Source organism: Lithobates pipiens, unplaced genomic scaffold (genome assembly GCF_037356315.1).
Source record: "Lithobates pipiens isolate NorthernLeopardFrog02 unplaced genomic scaffold, aLitPip1_a1.2 Scaffold_23, whole genome shotgun sequence".
NCBI lineage: Eukaryota > Metazoa > Chordata > Amphibia > Anura > Ranidae > Lithobates > Lithobates pipiens.
This window is the reverse complement of record NW_027507785.1, coordinates 172352423-172365235: the sequence shown is the minus strand read 5'-3', so window position 1 is coordinate 172365235 and position 12813 is coordinate 172352423. Positions and strand designations below refer to the sequence as shown.

Here is a 12813-nt window from a genome sequence, read left to right as displayed (position 1 = left end):
CATTCCGACGACAAAATCCATCAGATTTTTTGACGGATTTTGGCCTAAACTTGTCTTGCATACACACGGTCGCACAAAATTGTCTGAAAATCCGATCGTTCAGAACGCGGTGACGTATAATACGTACAACGGGACTATAAACAGGGCAGTAGCCAATAGCTTTCGTCTCGTAATTTATTCTGAGCATGCATGGCACTTTGTCCGTCGGAATTGTCTACACACGATCAGATTTTGTTGTCAGAAAATTTAATATCCTGCTCTCAAACTTTGTGTGTCAGAAATTCCGATGGAAAAAGTCAGATGGAGCCCACACAAGATCGGATTTTCCAACAAGATCGGATCGCACATTTTCCGTCGGAAAGTCCAACCGTGTGTACAGGGCATAAGGGTGCATTCACATTTGCAAATGCACCCTGCCTGTGATTATATGTGAAGACTACAGCGGAATTAGCTACAGAAGTAGCCCCATTGAAAGCATTGGGAAGCTGCTGGCTCTCACAGCTAATGGCATCCACTTGCATGTAATCTCCATTAGCGATCACATGTGAGTGACCTGTGTAATGAATATGTGCTTGGGTTTAAAGGGATGAGGTGACAACCCTACTTCTGGTCCCTCCCTCTTGTCAGGTGCCCCCAGAGCAAACTGCTTTCTCGGGGGGCATGCTTATGCATGCTTGCTCATCAGCCACCTCTGTGGCTGTCCCGCTCAATTTTCATTGGCTGTGACTGACAGCAGCAGGAGCCAGCTGTCTCAGCAAATGAGAAGAGGGAGACCCTGCACATCACTGGATCGAATTTGGGCTCAGGTAAGTGTTCAGGGGGACATGCACACTAAAGGTGTTTTTTTTTACCGTCAAGCAAAAAAAAAAAAAAAAAAAAAAAAAAAAAATCACCTCAGCCTTTAAAACCACTATAATGTCAGCTGTATATAAATGCATTACTTAAATGTCCATTTTAAAATTTACTAACATGAGATCTCCACGCTCTGATTTGGACAAAAGCACAAGAAAATATTGTCCATACTTTGTGTTTTACTTCATATTCAAGTAAAACAACACATCCTTCTTAGTTCATTGAACTGGCAAAATATTGTTACTTTAGTGCCAGCTAATTTTAGTTCTGTGCTGAGAAAGTTTTGATGGCTTTTCCATTTTTCTGGCTCACAGCAAAGATAAACAGTAATGCAGATTTTGCAAATGGAACAAATTATCAAACTAAACCAAAATGCCACATCATAAAACAATGAGTACCAGGGTCCAACTAAATATGTTCTGTAACTGAAAAAAAAAAAAAAAAAAAAAAGTTTGAAAACTAGATTAAACCAACTGAATCAGAAAAGGGATTTGAACAACTTCAAAGAACATCCTGGGAAAAACAAACAAACAAGCAACACAATATAATAATAATATATATATATATATACATACACATACACACACACACACACACACACACACACACACACACACACAAATGTCCAGGCTTTCAGTGGAACACAGACCGGCTTTCTCAAGGCAACTCATACTCTTTGACCAAACTTTTTGTTAGATTTTTTTTGTCACCAAGTATGATCTATATTTTTTACTTTTATCTCCATTTTATCTCTTCATATTTTTCTATTTTTTGGCTATTTTTTTTTATTATTATTATTATTATTTTTGCTTTTTACATCTATGCTGATGCACGTGGTTTTATCTGCATCTGACTGAAAAATACTGATGGTGTTTTTTTTAGTGGTTTTGCAACTTTTTGGCTTTTTTCGATCATGACATGATGTTTCTCTACCTGTGCACGTTTTGTTGATCCCTAGTGATGTCTTTCTGAATGCATGTGCTGAATAAGACTTCACCACCGGTTTGTCCACCCTGACCTGGTTCTCTGCCAACATCGACATTGTACACGTTATTTAGGTGAATTGTGTTTAGTATTCTCAATGTAGATGTGATTAATAATGTATTAGTTGTACAATACTTACTACAATTATCTACATGTTTTACTGTGTTGCTGTACACTGTTGTGTATTTCTAGTGCATGGACCAGGAGGGCTGCTAGGGGTTGTTGGCCACATGACAGTCGTTTTAAATCAGAACAATGGGCGTTATTTTTTTCTGATAGGGCCCTTCAACAACATATTGGACAGATTGGTATATATAAAAAAAAAAAAAGTGAACCAGAATCAGATTAATAGGCAGTCAAGGCTCATTGATGCACATGGGGAGCAAAGGATAGCACCTGTAGTCCAATCCAACAGAAGAGCAATTGTAGCTCAGACTGCTGAAAAAAAAAAAAAAAAAAAAAAAAAAAAAGTTAAATGATGGGTCCAACAGAAAGGTGTCAGAACACACAGTGGTTCACAGTTTGTTGTGTATGGGGCTGCGTAGTTGGAAGGGTGCCCATGCTGTCCCGTATGCACAGCCAAAAGCACCAACAATGGGCACAAGAGCATCAGAACAGGACCGCAGAGAAACAGAAAGTGGTGGCATGGTTTGACGAGTCACGTTTTCTTCTACATTATATGGCTGGCTTGATGTATATGCATCCCTTACCTGGGGAAAAGATGGCACCAGGATGTACTATAGGAAGAAGGTAAGCTGGCAGGGGCAGTGATCTGCTACTGATGGCTTGTTGCTAGATACCACAATATACGTTCTGAGGTCTACTGCAGTCAATGCCTTGATCAGACAGGACTGTGTTGGCAGGAAAAGGACCTACACAATTTTAGGTGGGTGGTCACGTTATGTGTATGGGGTGTGAGTGTGCACTAAAAATACTATAATGCCAGGAAGATGAAATTTCAACACAAACTGACTTTATACTGCTTTATTTATAAAACACACACAAAAAAAACACATTAATGTCGGGCAGAATGGCACGGACAGGCAAATGGGCGTACAGGTACGTCCCTTTAAATTTGCCGCCGTGCCATCATGTGTGCGGCGCTGGCAGCGCGTGCCGGTCAGGACCTCCGTGAATCCGATTGCGGGTCCCGTGGACTCGATCACTGCGGGGATACCTGTGATCGTCTCACGGGGAGGAAGAACGGGGAGATGCTAAAGTAAACAAGCATCTCCCCGTTCTGCCTAACAGTGACACTGATCTCTTCTCCCTACGATTGGAGCAGAGATCAGTGATGTGTACAACACAGCCACACCCCCCACAGTTAGCAACACGCCCCTAGGACACACTTAACCCCCTACACTGACACATAGTTGCTAACCCCTTCCCTGCCAGTGTCATTTACACTGGAATCAGTGCATTTGTATAGCACCGATTGCTTTATAAATGCCAATGGTTCCAAAAAGGTGTCAAAAATGTCCAATGTGTGCGCCATAAGGTCGCAGTCACAATACAAATCACTGATCGCCGCCATTACTAGTAAAAAAAATATATATTAATAAAAAATGGCATAAAACCATCCCCTATTTTGTAAACACTATAACTTTTGCGCAAACCAATCAGTAATAGCTTATTGCGATTTTTTTACCAAAAATATGTAGAAGAATACGTATTGGCGGAAACTGAGGAAAAAAGTTATTTTTTTATACATTCTTGGGGAATATTTATTATAGCAAAATGTAAAAAAATTATGCGTTTTTTCAAAATTGTCGCTCATTTTTTGTTTATAGCACAAAAAATAAAAACCGCAGGGGTGATCAAATACCACCAAAAGAAAGCTCTATTTGTGGGGGAAAAAAGGACATCAATTTTGTTTGGGAACCATGTCGCACAATCGCGCAATTGTCAGTTAAATCGACGCAATGCCAAGTCGCAAAAAGTGGTCTGGTCTTAAGCCAGCAAAATGGTCCGGTCTGAAAGTGGTTAAGTGGCTAATATGTTTATACTATGTCAGGTACAAACAATTTAATATTAAATGTTATAAATATATCATACACACACACACACACACAAACACAGGAGATGATTTACTGAAGACTGGAGTGTGCAAAACTTGGTATGGATGTGCATAGTAGCCAATCATCATCTAACTACAGCTTGTTCAATTAAACACTTTCTGCAAAATCATGTATGCCATTTGATTTCAAGTGGTTGTACTGGGGCGATGGGCTCTATTGCAATAACAACCGGAGCTGCCACCACCACGTCCCCTCCCCCCATGTTGGGTTATGTATTTCAGATTAAAAATGTAAGAGAAATGTCAAAGCATAGCATGGTCTGTGGGCTAGATTTACTAACTCTGGAAAGTCCAAAAACTGGTGCTGCTGTGTATGGTAACCAATCAGCTTCCAGGGTTAATTTTTTTTGTATCAAAGCTTAACCACTTGAAGACCAGATGTTTTCTGGCACTTTTAGTTTACATGCGAAAATTTGCAGGGTTTTTTTTTTTTTTTTGCTAGAAAATTTGAACCCTCAAACATTTTTGTTTTAATTTATTTTTTTTAAAGCAGAGGCCCTGGAGAATTTATTTTTCTGTCATGCGGTATTTGCGCAGTGGTTTTTTCAAACGTAGTTTTTTGGGGGGATACATTTTTTTGTTTTTTTCATTAAAGTAATAAAAATGTTATGTTATAGCTTACCTGCCCGGTGAGTGTTTTTTTCACAGAGCCTGGAGCCTCCTCTTCTTGGGTCCTATGCTGGCACTCCTGATTCTTCCCTCCAGCTTGCTATGGGGGCACCCGTGCCGAGGCACACAGAGCCCCAGTTCGGCCCTGCCCTCTTCTGTTTGGCTATTGGCTCTCACAGTCAGTGAGCCAATCAGGAGCGCGAGTCCCCGGGGAGTCAAGGCTCTCGTGGACATCGCTGGATCAAGATGGGGCTTGGGTAAGTATTGGGGGGGGGGGGGGGGTGCTGCACACAGGTTTATTTTACCCTCGTGCATAGAATACACGAAGGTAAAAAAACTTGTGCCTTTACAACCACTTTGCCCTATCATCATCATCGTAACAATAAAAGCTTTCAAGGAAAATGTTTTTTCATTCTAGGAAAATGTTTTGTTCATTCGACTTCCAAGCTACTGGGGACATCTAGAGGCATTCAGAAACACTGCAAGAATGCCATTTACATGAGTCAAGAGTGCCCTAAAAAGGTTCTTTATATACAAGATTCAGGGCCAAGGAAGGAAATTCTTAATAAGGACAGGAGAAATGGTGGCTTTCACCAAGTAAAGTCCTGAGTATAATCCTGGGGATGACAACGTGAACCAATGCTAGCTTTAAAAAAAAAAAAAAAAACACCTACAGGAGCAGGCAGCAGTGAAAGGCAAACTTTAATTAAAAAAACGTTTTATTAAAATGTTCAGAAAGAATACTGTTGTATTTAAAGTTTAACTGTACCCAGCACTAAAAGTTTTTTTTTTTTATTTTTTTTTTTAACTAAAACCTGCTCTTGTGGATTAGCTTGCCCAAAAGGCCCCTCACTCTGTCTCCTGGTAAAAAGATGAAGCCACGCTTCTAATACATACCACATGCACACACAACCAAGTTATGACCATCTCTTTTTCTTCCTGGGTATGTAGCTCTGCATTTGTAAGTGATTATCGTCTAAAACATTGATTCAATAAATTAATACTACACCAGGTGGCTATTTGGTGCCCCTCACTATGCCCCTTTTTTATTTACATGGATATGAAGGGTGAGCTTGAAAAACAGGAATGGACCTGGGCACTGCAAACAAGAGCAGATGCTTCCCTACTGATGATTCCAGACAAAATAACTGGACTATAACTAGCCTAGTTATGATTCCTTGAGGTCGTCATCCTTGTTTATTGTAGCTCCACGGCTTCATATACAGATCTCCATGCTATTAGCAGTAATCTACATGAAATAAAATTAAACAGTCCACATGATTGTGAGGCCCATCTTACTGGCCATTACCAGAAGGCAGATTGCAGATTGTTACCAGAGTCTAGAAGTACCACAAGCAAAATCTTCCAGGCGTAAAATTTTGCCTTGCCAGCATTTTAGCTTTCTTAAAAATGGAAAATCATCATCATCATCATCACGCACATACAGTGCCCTTAAAAAAAAAAATTGTATTCATATCCCTTGAAATTTTCCACAATTTGTCACGTTACAACTAAAAAGGTAAATGTATTTTATTTGGATTTTATGTGATAGACCAACACAAAGTGGCACAGAATTGTGAAGTGAAAGGAAAATTATAAATGGCTTTCAAAATGTTTTACAAAAAGAAATGTGAAAAAAGTGTAGGGTGCATTTGTATTCAGCCCCCTTTACTCTGATACCCCTAACTAAAATCTAGTGGAATCAATTGCCTTCAGAAGTCACCTAATTAGTAAATAGAGTCCACCTGTGTGTAATTTAATCTCCGTATAAATACAGCTGTTCTGTGAAGCCCTCAGAGGTTTGTTATAGAACTTTAGTGAACAAACATCATGAAGACCAAGGAGCACACCAGACAGGTCAGGGATAAAGTTGTGGAGAAGACGTTTAAAACAGGGTTAGGTTATAAAAAATAAAATATCCCAAGCTTTGAACATCTCACAGAGTACTGTTCAATCCATCATCTGAAAATGGAAAGAGTATGGCACAACTGCAAACCTACCAAGACATGGCCGTCCACCTAAACTGACAGGCCGGGCAAGGAGAGCATTAATCAGAGAAGCAGCCAAAAGGTCCATGGTAACTCTGGAGGAGTTGCGGAGATCCACAGCTCAGATGGAAGAATCTGTCCACAGGACAACTGAATACAAATGCACTCAACACTTTTCACATATTTATTTTTAAACAATTTGGAAAAACATTTACCATTTTCCTGCTACTTCACAATTATGTGCCACTTTGTGTTGGTCTATTACAGCCGTCATTAAATGGCGGCCTGCGGTCCGAGTCCGGCAGTGTAGTAAATGACAGCAATCACTGGTTTGCTGGGACCGCGGGTTTCCCCAGCAACCAGTGACGCTGCGCGCATGCGCCCGCCCCCTGCTCTTGGCCGCGTCTCTCAGAGCTGAAGAGACACTCACGGGCAGTAGGGGTGTGACGTCACGTGCGCGCCCCACCCCCTGCTGCCCGCGGTTCCCGATTCCCGGGTCCTGGATCTCATTGCGAGGCAGCTTCAGTTGTGCCCACCCTCCTGCAGTCAAGGTATGTGGGCACATTAGTGATTAGTGAGCATGTTTTGTTAAGGTGCCCCTTAACAAAATATGACCATCGGTGTGCACATTAAAAATATACCCATCAGCGTGCCCCTTACAAAAAAAAAAGCCCAGCATTGTGCATATTAAAAATATTAAAAATATACCAGTGTGCCCCTTAAAATAAAAATGTGCCCATCAGAGTGCCCTTTAACATAACATTTTCCCATCAGCGTGTCCCTTAACATAAAATAAGGGTCACGCTGATGGGCACCTTTTATGTTAAGGGGTAATCTGATGGACACATTTTATTTTACGGGGCACGCTGATGGGTATATTTTTAATGTGCACATCGATGGGCATATTTTGTTAAGGGGCACGCTGATGGGTACAGCAAAATGTGCCCTACAAAATATGCCCATCGACGTGCACATTAAAAATATACCAATCAGCATGCCCCTTAAAATAAAATGTGTCCATCAGAATGCCTCCTAACATAATAGGTGCCCATCAGTGTGACCCTTATTTCATGTTAAGGGGCACACTGATGGGCAGATTTTATTTTAAGAGCAACACTGATGGGTACATTTTATATTAAAAGGGGCACTTTGATGGGCAAATTTTAAGTTAAGGGGCACGTTTTGTTGTGTCCATCAGAGTGCCCCTTAATATAAAATGTGCCCATCAGCATGACACTTATTTTATGTTAAGGGAAATCCTGATGGGGACACCTGATGTAAAGGGGCACTGTGATGGGGACACCTGATGTAAAGGGGCACTGTGATGGGGACACCTGATGTAAAGGGGCACTGCGATGGGGACACCTGATGTAAAGGGGCACTGTGATGATGACACCTGATGTAAAGGGGCACTGTGATGATGACACCTGATGTAAAGGGGCACTGTGATGGGGACACCTGATTTAAAGAAGCCCTGTGATGGGGACACCTGATTTAAAGGGGCACTGTGATGGGGACACCTGATGTAAAGGGGCACTGTGATGGGGACACCTGATGTAAAGGGGCGCTGTGATGGGGACACCTGATGTAAAGGGGCGCTGTGATGGGGACACCTGATGTAAAGGGGCGCTGTGATGGGGACACCTGATGTAAAGGGGCACTGTGATGGGGACACCTGATTTAACTTGACAATAAATATTGTTGAAATGCTAAGGAAATTGTAAATTTCTCACGTTTTTGATAGATATACAGTTACTACAATATTTCTGAGTCATAGCACAGACTTGAGATTCGGACCTCGGCCCAAAGAAAATTTTGGCGACCGGACCTCCTTGAATTTTAATTAATTACCCCTGGTCTATTACATAAAATCCCAATAAAATACATTTACGTTTTTGGGTATGACATCAAATGTGGAAAATTTCAAGGGGTATGAATACTTTTTCAAGGCACTGCAGGTTTTTTTTATTTTTTTAAGAATGGGTGAAATTGAAGGAAAACCCACACATTGGGGTCCGGGGGCCAAATGGGGTCCTTCATTTGCCTTTATCTGGATATTCCACCAAATGACACCAAAACGATTCTGCTCATTGATATCAATAACGGGGCCCGATTTCTCCCATTAAAACCAATGAAGGAGCATTTTCTACTTCCAGTGGCCACAGTCTGGCCCCCTAAAGCCCGAAAGACAGTAAACTGGCCCTTTGCTTAGAAAGTTTGGAGACCCCTGCACTAGACCTCTTTCACAAGGGTGGATAGAATTCAGGTTTTAGCTGTAGACAGATCAAGTTATCTACCGCAGCTAAACTCAGACAATGCTTTCCTATGGCCCCATTCACACACTGCATTTAGCAACGGTTTTGTTACATGGGGTTTGGTGTTGTTAGAAATGATAAAATTTGACTGCGTCCAGGACCGATTTATTGCAGCTATCTGCACATAATTGCAGGTAATCACAACGTACTTTCCTGACAGACTCCATGGCAGCCTACGTGTGGGTTTAGTCCCGCCTCCATTACCCTATAGAACGATACTCCCATAAATCTTTGCTCCCTGCCAGAGGCCGTGTTCTTTTTTTGTCCTCCTCCATAGGACCTAACATGTGTCTTTTTACCCTGAAGACTTGCATTTTTTTCTGCAATACGGACCGGCCGAGCGACTTGGAGTCGCATATTTCCAATAAGCTCTAGCTACTAGCGGAGTATGGAAAAGGGGCATATGGAAGAGGCGCTGAAGAGGTGTATGCCTGGTCACTGACAGGTGAAGCCGCGTGATTAGTCGTGAGTCTAGCTACTAGCAGGTGACTTTCGCCCCCCCCCCCTCCTCCCAGAAGTCCGGCATGTGTGGGGACCTACCTCGGCTGGTGTCCGTCTACAGGAGTGGTGAGCTGTTTGTTTTTTCCATGGCAGCCTTTCTGTGTCAGTTCTGTATGTTTCTTTGCTGTTTTGCAGTGGCTTTTCTTTCCCCATACACCGCACAGCGATGTATCTGGCTTGCTGGGCGGCTGGTTTCCTTGCGTTCCAGCCGCCCAGTTACTTCCTCGTTCGCCGCTCGGTCGTTCTGCGCATGCGCGAGGACGAGGCTTGGTTCGCGCATGCGCGTTGCGGGCTTCGCGCATGCGCACTAGCATTTTTATGACGAAATTCGTGACGTCATTAAGGCGGCAGTTTTAAAAACAGAAAACAACTTGCAGTGATTCTGGGATACTTGTAAAGCCTGCAGTGCCATTCCTGAGCCCTGGTTTTTTCAGCATTAGGTATGTGTCTCTGTTAAGGTCAGTTTATCCCTGCCTCCTCAGCTGTTTTCTGTGTTTAATTAAGGCTGTTTTATCTCCAGCCCTGATGGATCCTTTGGATACCTCACCGCCTGCTAGTGGCCAGCCCTCTCGGAGAAGGTACTTGTTTTTTTGGGTTACCTGCCGGGGGGGGGGGGGGGGGGGGCGACAGTGGAACATTAGGGAATGTTCCACTAACACTGCTGGGGTTTTCCCTTTTTCAGCCCTTCTAGGTCTACTCAGCGACGGAGTTCTCACCGAGGAAGTGATTCGTCTAAATCCCACCACCGGCATTCCTCTTCCAGATCTAGACGACATGATTCTCCTGCGAGATCCAGTCTCCATAGCCGGGAATCTTCCCGCCCTTCAACAGCCTGCCCAGGTAACGCATCTGAAGGTTTATGCTGGGCATGCAGGACGCAGGTTCCTGCTGACAAGTCCCTTTGTGATGCCTGTTATGTTAAAGCGACAGGTGAAAGGAGTGACTCTGACCAACAGCTGGGGTCTATGGTGGAAGGATTGGTCAAGGACAGTCTAAAGAAATTTGAAGCCCCCCAGTTGTCTCCCTTAGAGTCTCCAAGGTCTCCGGGGAGGGATGCTCAGGCCCAGGACACATGGGATTCCTCGTTGCCTAGCCATCCGTCTGCTGTCCTCTCAGAGAGTGAATCTGAGGAGGAAGAGTCTGGTTCGGGTTTTGACTTTGCCCTGCTACCCTGGCCTTAGCGGCTCTGTCTAGAGCGATGGAAGTTTGGTCCAATAGTGTTGATGAAACGCTCAGGAATGTTTCTGAAGATCTGGCCAAGAGTTCTCCCATTCAAGAACTAAGACTAGCTTCAGCCTTCTTAGGAGAGGCCTCGATCGATATTATCCGACTGGTGGCTCGAGTTATGCTCTCTTCTGTATTTGCCAGGCGTGCCCTGTGGCTCTGTCCTTGGCTAGCCGATCCTGCTTCTAAGCAGGTTTGGTGCCGTATTCCCTTTGATGGTTCTTCCCTTTTCAGCAATAAGCTGGATAGTGCTATGACTCGTGCCACTGGGGGTAGGTCGGGATTTCTCCCCCAGGATAGGCACCTGCAGAATCAAAGGAGATTGTTCCCAGGAAAGCAGGGTCAAGATCGTGCCAGGGAGGCACACACTTACAGGCCTGGACGGGAATTTTCCAGATCTTGGAGGTCCAGACAGACATCTCTCAAAGAATTCGCAAAGGGCAGTTTGATGGGGAAAAGGAGCCTACTAAGTCCTTTTGAGATCGTGCCCGTCCGGGAGGTCCGGGTAGGAGCTCGTTTGTTCCGCTTTCGGCACGTCTGGGCGGCCTTGATCCAGGACTTTTGGACCGTCAAGACGGTTTCCTCCGGGCACACGTGGTCGTTCAGCAGTGTCCCCAACTCAAGTGTGTTCCCACATCCTTTCCAGAGTTTGAAGAGAAAAGACAAATTCTTCTAACCTACATAAAATCTTTGTTGGATCAAGGCGCTGCTATTCCTGTTCCAGACGATCAACGCGGCTTGGGAATGTACTCCCCTCTTTTCCTGGTCCAGAAAAAGAACGGTACGTGGAGACCTGTAATAGATTTGACGCGTCTAAATCGCTTCATAAGAAATTCAAAATGGAAACGCTGTCCACGATTCAACATTCAGGGCAGCCAGGAGACTGGCTTGTCTCAATAGACCTCAAAGACGCCTATTTTCACGTCCCAGTGGCCACAGAGTTCCAACAGTTTATTTGTTTCTCCATTGGCCAGCTTCATTTACAGTTTACCTGCCTTCCTTTTGGTCTGTCAACCTCTCCTCGCACATTCTCGAGGGTCCTTATAGCAGTTGTAGCATTGTTGAGAGTCAGGAAAATCCGGATTCATCATTATCTGGACGATTTGCTTCTTCTTGCTCAGGACAAGGATTGTCTCTTGAAACACAGGGATCAAGTCATTGCAACCCTCAAGGAACTCGGGTGGCTCCTGAATTTAGAGAAGAGCCAGTTAGTTCCTACACAGTCTCTCGTGTTCCTCGGCGCCCTGTTCAATACGGCAAAAGGTACCATCTCTCTGCCCGAGGAGAAGATTGCAGTAGTACGGGACAGGATCCACCTCACTCTCTCTTCGTCTCGTCTCAGTGCTCTTCATTGCCTAAAGATCATAGGCACCATGGTGTCTACTATACCGATGGTGAAGGGGGCACAGTGGTGGATGCGTCCCTTTCAAATGGGTTTTCTTCGCCAATGGTCGGGAGAAAAGGTCCAGTCCAGCGAAATTACTCAGACCATGAGAGGTTCCCTCCTCTGGTGGCTTCGTCGGGAGAATCTATTGAATTGCCACTCTCCTTTTCCAATCAAATGGATCTCAGTAACGTCAGATGCCAGCAAGAAGGGCTGGGGGGCACATTGTCTATCGGAAGTGGCTCAGGGCATTTGGGGTCTTTCCCTCTCGGGGAATAGTGTCAAATGTGTTAGAACTTTGAGCAGCCTTCCTAGCGCTGTTGGCATTTCTGCATCTGATAATGGGTGCATCCGTAGTCCTCAGGCTGGACAATACGACTGCGGTCGCATACGTAAGGAAGCAAGGGGGCACCAGAAGTCGGTCTCTGCTGAGGGAAGTGGATCCAATAATGCGTTGGGCCCAGAGGAATCTGGCCAACCTAACAGCAGCTTATGTGCCTGGAGTTCTCAGTGTCCAAGCGGACTTTCTATCACGAGTCCACTTGGACAACAATGAGCGGACCCTTCACGAAGATGTGTTTCAGTGGGTTCTATCCCTGGGGATGTCTCCAGAAGTGGATCTCTTCGCCTCCTGTTTCAACAGGAGGCTAACAAGGTTTTATTCAAAGTTCAAGGATCAGCAGGCCTACAGGATAAATGCCCTAACAGAGCAGTGGTGGTTCCACAAGGCATACGCCTTCCCTCCAATTCCAATTATCTTTCAGTTCCTGAAGAGACTCAGATGGGAAGAAGTGGAGGTGTTGGCAATAATTCCGCATTGGCCCAACAGGCCTTGGTTTCCTCTCCTATCCCTCCTCAGCTTTCGGGACCCAGTTCCTC

The 12813-nt window shown here is 44.2% G+C and overlaps 1 protein-coding gene across 2 annotated transcripts in view; it reads right to left on the bottom strand.

The window, feature by feature from the left end:
- ATF6 (activating transcription factor 6) overlaps positions 1 to 12813 on the bottom strand; it is a 190994-nt gene that overhangs the window by 105431 nt on the left and 72750 nt on the right. The gene's annotated exons all lie outside the window — the stretch shown is intronic.